Source organism: Caretta caretta, chromosome 19 (assembly GCF_965140235.1).
Source record: "Caretta caretta isolate rCarCar2 chromosome 19, rCarCar1.hap1, whole genome shotgun sequence".
NCBI classification, from domain to species: domain Eukaryota; kingdom Metazoa; phylum Chordata; order Testudines; family Cheloniidae; genus Caretta; species Caretta caretta.
Window position 1 is genome coordinate 5315929 of NC_134224.1, and position 10882 is coordinate 5326810.

The 10882-nt window shown below is 47.4% G+C and overlaps 1 protein-coding gene across 4 annotated transcripts in view; it reads left to right on the forward strand.

Moving 5' to 3' along the window:
- Window positions 1–4244, forward strand: part of CSMD2 (CUB and Sushi multiple domains 2) — a 549151-nt gene extending 544907 nt beyond the window's left edge. For 3 of the 4 annotated variants that reach the window (XM_048825804.2, XM_048825805.2, XM_048825806.2), the window contains one exon: window positions 576–4244. The gene's annotated coding sequence lies outside the window, so the exon portion shown is untranslated. The remainder of the gene's footprint in view (window positions 1–575) is intronic. The other variant, XM_075121410.1, reaches the window with a different exon arrangement.
- The last annotated feature ends 6638 nt before the right edge of the window (window positions 4245–10882 follow it).

Here is a 10882-nt window from a genome sequence, read left to right on the forward strand (position 1 = left end):
GACACTGCCTTGTGCACAGTGGGAGGAGAGGAGCAAGGTGGCCCAGTGGTATGGGCAGGAGCCTGACACGTGGAAAAACTGGCTTCAGGTCTGCTCTGCCACTGACTTCTTTTGTGACCACAGTCAAGTCACTTAGCTTCTCTGTGCCTCAGTTCTCCATCTATACAGTGGGAATCATAGCCTTGCCCTATGACATAGGGGGTGGAGGTGGGGATGGGAGGGTAAATACATTACAAATGGTGAGGTGCTCACATATTATGGGAGCAAGATAAGGTATATCTTAGGCCAAGTATACACTAGAAAATATCACAAAAAAGTGCTTTTGTTGGTATATCTTAGACCGGTTTGACGATCAACATAGGTTACACCAGCAAAAGGACTTAATTTTGCCAGCATAAGTTGCATCCCCACCCGGCATTGCTACATCAGCAAAAGTTTCTTGCGTAGCCCTAGCCTCAGAAAGATAGTGAAACTGCCCCTGGTTCTCTGGTTTTTGCATGTCTTAATAATAACTTTCTCCTTTCTCCTTTCGCTCTCTCTCTTTCTCTCTCTCCTTTCCTCCCCCACTGCCCCAGAATTCTCAAGGGGCAGGTGTCCTGTTGATGATTGTGTTTCACCTCATTTGTCTTCGGTCATTATCTTCCCTACCCCAATCACGCTGAGGCTGTGGAGAAGCTGCTGCTCCTTTGTTGGACTTTGAGTTACTCCAGAGAGAGCCTGCTAGGCTGTCATCCATCCTCCTCATCTTCACCCACCCACCACGTCTTGCAGTGGATAATCAAGCCAACCAAAGTGTCTCCTCCAGCACAGCTCGGGAGAACCTTTCCTTTTCCCTGCCATTGAGCCACTTCCAGTTCCTCCTGGCCAACTTCAAGATCCCAGTGTTGCTGCTCAGAAATCAGACAGTGCCCAGCTGCTGAGCCTTAGAAGGCAGGTGATCTCCTTCTAAATTGGCTTGCCAACCTGCTGTTCATTATCTCAAGAGAAGCAATTAATGCCTGGCGAGGTCTTTCCTAGTGGAGGAAACAGTTGTTGGGGGCTTCTGTGAAACCAGCACCCCATTGCTTTTGGGAAAAAGCTTTCCTGGCAAAGGGAGGGACACAGGTAGCGTGGCACAAAATGCATATGGGTGTAACTGAGACCTCTGACTTCTGGAAGGGAGAGATGATTGGTTTATTTGTTGATTTTTGTTTTGTTTTTTGGCAAGGGCTTTTAGTGATGTAAAAGTCCTGAACAAGGTTTTTTTTTTCTTTTGTTAGAGAGAAGGAAACTCTTTTTTTTTCCCTCCTTATTGATTTTCCTTTGTTTTCTTCTGCTGCTGCTGCTGTTAATTTCAGCATCCTTTCCCTGAAATCTCAGCGGTCACCATGGGGCCAATAGGAATTGAATCTCTCAACCAGTGATTCTTTTTCCCCCCTGTCCCGGTGGTTAATGATTGCTAATCTTCTGTAACTCTTTACACGAACAAAAATTTAGGGGGACAGAAAAAAAAAGAAAACTTCTTTTCCAAAATAGACCCTACCAACACAGATAACTTTTTCCCCTAGTGAGTTCAGAAACCTTTGCCCTTTCCATATTGATCCTCCACAGGGCAACACAGTAAGGGCTTTAATTTCAAATGCAGCGCTGCGGGCTGTTTTTCTCAGAGGCCAAAAGGTTGTTTTGACCACAGTGAAAACAGATAAGACTACTTGATATTGTTATTGCTCCCTTCAAAGAATGATGCTTTGGTGATGAGACTGATCAGCTCTAATAAAGGGACTTAGGTTTTGATTCGGGATTGAATTCTGTTTGGTTTGAGAACCTAACTTCCTTCAACAGGGCTGAAGTCAGAGAAAGTAACCATGCCGTTTTATCACACCGTGAGCCGACCGCTTAACAGTGTGTGTCAAATGAACTTCAAAGAAGCAGCTTTTTGTTACTGAAGAGGAAACAAAACTTAAAAGGTCTTATTTACATTTAAATTTGGTTTTAAACAGTATCTTTCCCCTGTCTAATACTGTCTAGGTTTCTGTCTGATTAAAACCACGTGGTAGATCTTTTCTTTGCTTTCCCCTTTACTGGAGGTATATATATTTATATTTACATCTATCTATTATTTAGACAGCTGTCTTACAATAAGCAGTGATCTATAGCCTAGTTGCTGAACAGTCAGCCTGCAAAAAAAGGCCAGTTGCGAACCCAGAATCCTGCTGCTCAGATTGATTTGGAAGAGACGCGTGTGTGCATGCGTGTGTGTTTGTGTAGGTGTGCATATTCAAAGCACGGCCCAATGACTGGACGTTGAAGTTACACACACATTCAAATTAGAAAACAGGCATACCTTTTCAAGAGTGCGAGTGAGTCACTACTGGAACAGATTAGCAAGGGTTGTGGTAGATTCTCCATCACTGGCAATTTTTTAAAGGAAGAGGGCCTGTTTTTCTAACAGATCTGCCCTAGGAATTACTTGGAGCAGGTCTCTGGCCTGCGTTCTACAGGAGGTCAGACGAGATGATCACAGTGGTCCCGTCAGGCCTTGGAATCTCTGAAAAACCAAGGCACCAATCCTGCAATGGATGCCAGTGACATGCCATTCAGGTGCCAGGGGCTGCTCATATATTGCTCCTTGCCAGTTTGGGTAGTGGGCCCATGCTGACAAAGAGCAGCTCCCCCAGCAGGACACTAGCAACAGGTCATACCAAATGCACTGATGAGGCTAAGACAGCATCCTGGTGCTACTGGGAGAGGGGGAGTTCCCTTTTAAGTGGGGATTAAAGTGGTGATGAGGAGCTCCCTCTAAAGCAAAGATTTTGTGGGTTATTGTCCCCATTCCATCCCCGTCCCACTTGTGTGGATTGATAGAGGGTCTGGATCCAATTGCAAATTGAGATAGACAGAGGTATAAGAAAAGAACACCACAGCGTGTGACTGAAGTATGCTGCAGCAGTCAGTATCATAGCCACAGGGCCAGCTTCTTGCCTTTGCCCACGTGTCAATGTGGAGTAACTCCTGTGAGCTCAAAGGAGTTGTCTCCCATTTACACCGGTGTAACCAAGATAAGGATCAGCCCAGGGATTTTAATTTTGCCTGCAAATGGGTGACCAGCTTCAGATTTGAAGATTCGAGACCTCTCTCTGGTCTCCCTCCATTATCCCAGCCACTAGTTTAGCCAAATAAGATCCCTGGCTGATTGCACAGAGCATTATTCCTATCCTTTTTAGCAACCCCATGGTACAGTGTGAGGACCCAGCTCCCCAAGAAGGAGAACTGTGCATTTAGCAAGAGAGCATCCTCTTGCAATCATTCATGCTCTGCTGATAATTATTGTATCAAATTGGCAGCCATCTTGACCTTCACACTTACTATTCTGCGTCAGAACTTCAGACCAACAGTGGGGACAGAAATGACTTCCTCCTGCTTCCAGCATACAGACCCCCTGCCACTTGGCCTAAATTAGAATCTTCGGCAGCTGTGAGCAGGACAGGATATATGACACATATTTGAGCAGTTCTGATTCTGTTCAGTAGAGGGCAGTGGTGCGCACACACACACACACACACACACACACACACACAGACAAAAAGCAAGCTCCGTTAACAAAAGAATTAAGGGCCCCACATTCTACTTCTCAGCCTTTATGATTTGTTGAGATCATGCATCAGTACAGGAAATACATAGAGGTTTAGAATCCACCAGATGTCTTTTAATAGCATGGCAGGACGAACTGTGGCTCTATTTAAACACAGCACTAGCTGCTTTCAACCAATTAGGTACCAGTTTTCATTACAGTTCAAGGGTGGTACTGCCCCATTTTTTTGCAAGCTGGCCGGGTCATGAAATGTGACATATTTTTTTCATTCTTGTGCCCATCGGACTTGCATTATGTTTAAAAGAAAAAAAAAAAGAAAGAAAGAAAAAAATCCCTCTTTTGTACAGAGATATATTTTTATGAAACAAAAGTTTGTACAGTTAAAAAAAGACACAATGTAAATGGGTTTTTTTTTTCATTATTGTAGTAAACAGTAGTGGAAGATTGGCTTTTTTGTAAATGTAATACAATGTATAAATATGGTTTACATTAAAAAATTGTAAATATGTAATCTATACATACACTTGGCTTGTCTGCAGTATATTCCATTTAATTTATCTGTCTCTGTATATGAGGCTTCTCATTGTGTCCAGGCATACTTTACTGAATTTGAAAGCTATTTTAAATTTTTGAATTAAAATAAAATATAAATTTTTGCATTGCTTTTCTTACATTTTCCTGGCATTTTTTCATATGCTTCCAAGGATCTCCTCATTCTACTCTGCAAAGAGGCTATAAACACCAGCCACAAAAGCTGGGAAAGGCCTCTACATATCTCCTGAGAACAGAGGCTATGGACACCAACCACGGAACCTCTCCACATCTCCTGAGAGCAGGAGGTTTCAGACAGCCTGTAGATAAACCTAGATATGGATGGGCTGAGAGCACAGAGGAGTCTCGTTGCTGTACTGAATCTTTGCTGTCTTTCCTTCATGCAGTTCTAATCTAGAATGGGAGTGGGGGGAAGGCTGCAGGTCAGAACTGAACAGTATTGACAAAGCTGAGGAGGGGAAACCCAAGACTGGCCTTGCAGGGAATGCGGCAGAGTGGGAGTTAGATGCAAAGGTAGAGAGTGCCCAGGACTGGAATAGCAGTGGGGTTCAAAAGATGTGTTGGCAGAGCTGGGGGAGAAGCCAAGGGCTGGCTTAGAAGGGCACTGTCGATCTGACTGAGCTGCATTGGCAGAGGGACAGTAAAGGAAAAAGGAGGACACTTATGCCAGCCACCTTTCTTGCTCTGTGCCCAGCTCTTCAGAACGCCCTTATTCCTTTGCCTTCCTGAGCACCATGTTCACAGACCCATAAAGTGAACAATAGGAGTAAAAGGCGGGAAAGGGACAAGACCCTTTCCCCCTCCCACTTCACATACTAGTCTCTCCTACCACAGCCAGCAGACATCAGGAATCCTTGGAAGACCTCCCCAGTCTGGATTCAGTCCGTGCTTCCTGGCTTGCAGCAGATTCACGGGCAAGGAGCTAAACTGATCCAACAAACTGATTCCTCTCTCTCCAATTGCTCTGCTAACGGGGTGGGATGATATTCCACCTGTAACCCTGACCTTTTTTGGTTTTCATTAGCAAGCTGTTGATATTTCATCCATGGGGGAGGGGAAGCAGATGGGGGATTCGGGGAGGTTATAGAAAGAAAGAGGGCTAGATCCTATGCTCGTTTATGACAGCTAACAGCTGTAGTGAATTACTCCAGTTGTGGAGCTTGGCCTAGGAGCTGCTGGATGAAAAGCGATGGATTTAAATCTGACACCTCCTTGATTCATCCACCCTGCTCCCAATCAGAAGAGCGGGGGCCTGTGTTCCCCCTCTCACGTGAAGAGCCCCTCGCCCTTCAGTGTGGTCAGTAAAACAAAAGAGAAGAAAGTGGGGCTAGGTGTGGCAAGTAAGTGAGAGGTTGTGAAATGAAATCAGCTCCTTAGCACAGTTATTCCTCTGGACACGAGACAGCTGCAGGACTTCACCCTTCACTGGGGAAGCTGCGTTCTCATCTGGCTCAGCAATTATTGGTTACCTTCAAATGCCCCATTGGCGCTGATAGACATTTTCCGTTGGAGTCCGTGCTGTAGCATAGGGCTAGGTGGGCCTGGGGGTCAATTGGTTTGTGCTCCTCAGTGATGTGAAGACCAAGTAAAGATCCTGCTGACAGCTGGTGCTCAGTGAAGATCCCATAGGACATGTAGATCAGAGGTTTTAGAATTTTATGTCCTGGCCAAATTATTAGAAAACCCACATTCTTCCTCCCCCAAGTCGACCTGCAGTTTCAGCCGGATGGGTCGCTCTTCACTTGAGACCCTAGACCATTGCATGGCATTGCTGTGCTGAGCCTCACCGAAGCAGTGGCTGCAGTTTTAGTGGCAAATGAAATGATCCTTCGATATTCCTCGCCGACCTCACAAGGTGTTTGTGAGACTGAAGGTGCTTTCTGGACAACAGCGAACTCCGATTGTTGGTAAAACTGTGTCAAAGGAGTGCAAAGTGTTAGAACCGTCGTTTTAGTCCTGATTTGGGTAGAGGGACGACTGTTCAGTCTACAACTATACCATGGTTTTATGGGAATTAATAGCACTCTGGATATTGAAGGGAGCCATGCTGGTTGGACCAGGAAGCATTCGCCAAACTTGGTCCCTAAAGCACAGAGTATGCAGTTAAACGACACAGAACTAAAACTTTGGCCATGCTGCCCTATGCCACAAGTTTGTGCCTATCAGAAGGAGGGAGGGGTCTTAGTTACTACGCAGCAGACTCAGCCTTGCCATGCGTATTTGGCCGGATTTTTAGAAGGGTTGAGAAGAGTTGATTGAACTATTTTGACTTTTCAACCCAATTTTTCATCGAAAATTTGGCAGAAAAGAGAACCCAAAATATCAACAAAATCTTTCATCGGATTTTTTTTTCCAGTTTAGCTGGTTTGAAGTGTTTTAATCTTTTGCAAAATTAGGAGGTGGGGGGGGTTCCAAAATATTTACAAACTATTTTACTGTTTCTTTGTCTAGGGATAGTGCTGAACACATGTTGCTGTGAATTGGAGCTGTGGGGGCTCATCTCCTCAGACAATCAGGCTCATGAAGACTAAAATGCTCCTGTGTGTGATTTTCAGAGCTGGATGGGAATATAAATGGGGAATTACATGCCTAACTGGGTGCATATGGGAAAGTTATAAGCCCATAGATTTTTTTCATAAATTGAGCATATTTTTAACCACGGTTTCCAAAAAGCACCCTGATCATGGGCTTTTTTTTAGTCTAATCCTGACTTTAAGCCATGTTCAGCACAGTCTTAGCTGACACCCAGGGAATTTTCCTAGGGTTGTATATGTGGCACCCGTGTGTTATTAGCAGTGCTTAAAAAACCACCTCTTTTAGTTTGTAGGCAGGCACTTCTGCCCATTATCATGGCCCAAATGGAGAATAACTTGTTTTGATGTAGTGCTTTGCATTTGGAAGGGATCCCGAAGCATCTGCAAACCACATATTCCTGGATCACGTCTGCCAACCATTGGAATGCAGCCCCCTCTGGGAAGGAGCACGGCAGCTGTTCAACAACACGTTGCAATGTTCCTCAGCAGTTTAAGTCAGGAAGAATAATGCACAGAGGGCAAATATGGATAGGTAGAGAAGGCATTTCCTCTTCTACCCCCAGCCCACGTCTTTCCTCCACACCCCAAGGCAGAACGCTAAATAAACCATTTCCCGGTATGAAATCAAGACCATAAAGTGAGACATCTGTGACAGTGCACAACCTTAATCCCTGTGGCCCCTGGAGAAAGGCTCAGCAGAAAAACAAATTAGCAATTTAATTGCTGTACTGAGCAGCCTGGAAGAAAAAGCCCCATGTCCCTGCCAACATGGTTCAGTCCACCCAGCCCCAGAATTGCTTCAAAAAGCTGTTTGCTGAGGTATTACATTTCTAACCATGAGCCCCCAAAGTGAGCTCCTGACAATGGCTGGGCTGGGTCCCAGGCTGGAAACCGCCCCAGCTGGATTAACGCCTTGTTCTCCCAGCTCTTCTCTTCCTCTTCTTCACGCAGTGGCCAAAGACATTATTTCTTTTCCACTGGTAATTGAATGGCCCACAGGTGGGTTTTAATCTCATGACTGGTAGCAAACAGCCTGTAGCAGCAACAGCCCCTCGGGGTGCTTTCTGAGCACTCATGGCATTTCAGCAGAGCGAGTTAATGCAAATCATAGAATCATAGAATATCAGGGTTGGAAGGGACCCCTGAAGGTCATCTAGTCCAACCCCCTGCTCGAAGCAGGACCAATTCCCAGTTAAATCATCCCAGCCAGGGCTTTGTCCATTGCCAAGTCCATTCAGGAAGGGAACAAAAATCTTGCTCCTATGTTCCATGTGCTGACATGCCAGGTAATATCTGTGCTGATGTTGGACAGGGAGAGGAGTTTTGGGGTTGTGAGTGTGTGGTGGGGGGGTGGGGAGTAAAGAGGTCTGTGTCATAGTCTGACAGGAGGTGGGAGGTGTTTGGAGAGCAAGCCCAGCCCACACTCACCCCACAGAAGTGGCCTCCTGTTGCAGGGCTAGTCCCAGCTCCATGCTCCAGGCTTTGCCACCTGCCACATGGGTTCATAGCATTACTCAGGTTTGGCCCAGCTGCCCTCTCCTCCTCACCTTGAACCTGCCTGCAAGCACTGGGGGGTCTGGACCGGCCGTTTGGGAAATACTGACCTCTAGAGTGAGAGCCTTTCTGCAGAATCCTTACAGCAGTTGAATGTGTGTCTGTTTCCAGACTGCGACCAGCAGTGCCTGATATATGACTGCGAACAGAACAGGGGGTGAACTGTGAGGTGGGAAAATTCAGTCCTGAACGGCATCTCTGTGGGCAAACAGCCCCTTGAATTTGGGCAGGAAATTGAGCAGTCTGGAATTATTTTTTTTAAGGCTGTCTCTCAAATAAAAGCCCTCCAATTCTCTGCACGTGATCGGGGACAATGCAGAAAACTGCCAGCTGCAGCCTCTCTGGCTTGATTCAGATGTGCAAAAGGCTCCTGAGACGGCACAAGCTTCGCATGGCTCAGCTTGGCTGGGAGTGGAAGCAGCCCATGACAGTCCCAGTGAGAGGCTCTGCTGCTGTCCATACAGAATATACCCATGGCAAGTCCAGGCCCCGGAGATGGGACTCGGTGTCTCTCTCCTAATGTCTGCTGCAGGATGGCAGGTGCAGCAGGCTGGGCTTCTCCCAGTGCACTGAGACGGGAAAGGCTGTAAGTCTGCAGCCAGCTGGTAAGAGCAAAAAGCCAATCAGTTTCTAGGCCCTGTGGTCAAACCAGCCTCCCAGCTCAGCAGGGTAAGGTCCTGGGTAGTGCTCGGAGGGGTGAGCTTCATGGAGAAATGGGTGCAGGCAGTAGTGTGGGTGAGTCCATAGGAGGCGCTCTTCTCATGGAGTCAGTACTGACCTCAGTGCAGTTCTGTGGGAGGCTTTGTTTCGGGGAGCAATGTAGTTGACTCACGAGGTGGGCACTTCCCTACCCCAAAGTGTTTGGGGGGCCAAGGGGGAGCGGTGCTGTGCTGCTGAGGTTTCTTTCAGGTGAGATGTCAAACCAAGAACTGACCATTTGTGGACGTTAAATATTCTGTGCTCTCCTGTCAAGATCTAACACTGGTGTCAGGGACAAAAAGTCCAACCTGGGCAGTGCCATTCCTTCCTTGTTAATTGCTGCCGCAGTGTCACCGGGACGTGGCCCTCATCAATTCCTGTCCTGAGGAGCGGCCCTCTTTGAACGGCTGACATCCCCCAGAAGTGGCTGCACTCAGGTGGTGAGTAGGCGAAATTATCTGTCTCTGCGCAAAGCACAGCGGGATCCCATTGAATGAAAGGCCCCGTAGAAAGGGAAGCTACTTTCCTTTTGGCTTGGATTGTATCATGGCTGCAATGCTTTTTTGTGTGTGTTTGGGGGCTCTGGAACAAGGAAATGCCTCTCGCTCGAGTGCCGTCTGGGCTGGTAAGTGTCTCCTTCACACCGAGGGGAGAGGTGACGCAAACGGATGGAATACAGATGTCATAGGGCAGGGTTGAGAGATCTGTGGGAGAGAGGGGCCCAAGGCTGGAATATCAGGGGGGCAGTTGATTGAAAACATCTGCAAAGCTGGATTAAGCTGCAGTGCAGGCCTGGGGGGCACCAGCAGAGCTGGTGGGGGGGTCATAGGGCTGGAATAGTGGGAGGGCTGCAGGTAAGGATTCCACAGCAGAGAGCCTGCCCATTCCTTGGGGAAGAGACCATACCTGGCTGGCTACTTTCCATGGCTAGCACTTTTGAGGTCTAAATAATCAGCAGGGTTGTTTTTGGGGGGACACCTTACACATCTCCTGCCTGTACAGAGCCTGCCTCTGACCTTGGCTTTTACAAGCACGGAGCCTTTTAACATTCCCATTTTGATCGCAGGCCCAGGACGCTGTCCTCCCAGCCTGGGCGAGGAAGATGAAACAAAGCAGTTACAAAGAAACCCTATAAACCTGTTGCTGCCTTCGGTTCAGCCACAGTAATTCAGTTCCACCCGCTAACCGGCCTGAGTCATTTGCTCCTGGCGAGTCTGCATTATCTATAATAAAGGAATCGTTTGACTCCCAGAGGGAAAATCAGACACGGAAAGGCGCCCGTGCTCCTGGGAAACTGCACACTCCTTTCAGCTGGATCGTCACCATGTGATCTTATGTCCCTCCTTCTCCAGCCTGCATCTCCGCAGTTTGGATCGCCCCGCAGGGAAAGGCAGACAGGCATGACACATGGCTGGGAGCCAGGACACTGAGGCTGGGGCTCGGGGGGCTCCATTCACACCCACTTTAAGGCCCTTTGCACTGCCAGGGCTACATAAAGGCGACTCATCCTGAAGACCTGGGTGCAGTTCCTGGCTTTGACAAAGGCTTCTTGCGTGACTTTAGGCAAGCCACTTAGGCCTTGTCTATTGTTATTATTTGCACTGTGGTAGGAAACAAGGGTGCATCTATCTACATTTGAGCTGGATGGTCAAATTCCCACCTTGAGCAGACAGCATCCTAAAAATAGAAGTGGCGTGGTGGGAGGGGCTAGCTGCCCAAGTATGTGCCTAGGTTCTTGAACAGGATTGTGCCCTGGCCCCTGGGCCTCACATAACTCCGGGGACACTTATTTTTAGCTCGCTAGCTCTGATCAGAGCTAGTGCGGGTATGTCTTCCAGAGCTGCAAATTATATCCTCCAGCTCAAATGCAGACATACAGAACAAGCCGGTGCTGGTCAGCAGGACGGGCAGCGGATCAGCTCACCTGCTGCGCATCTATTGTCAAGTTTGGGTGGGGTTTTTTTTGTAGGCA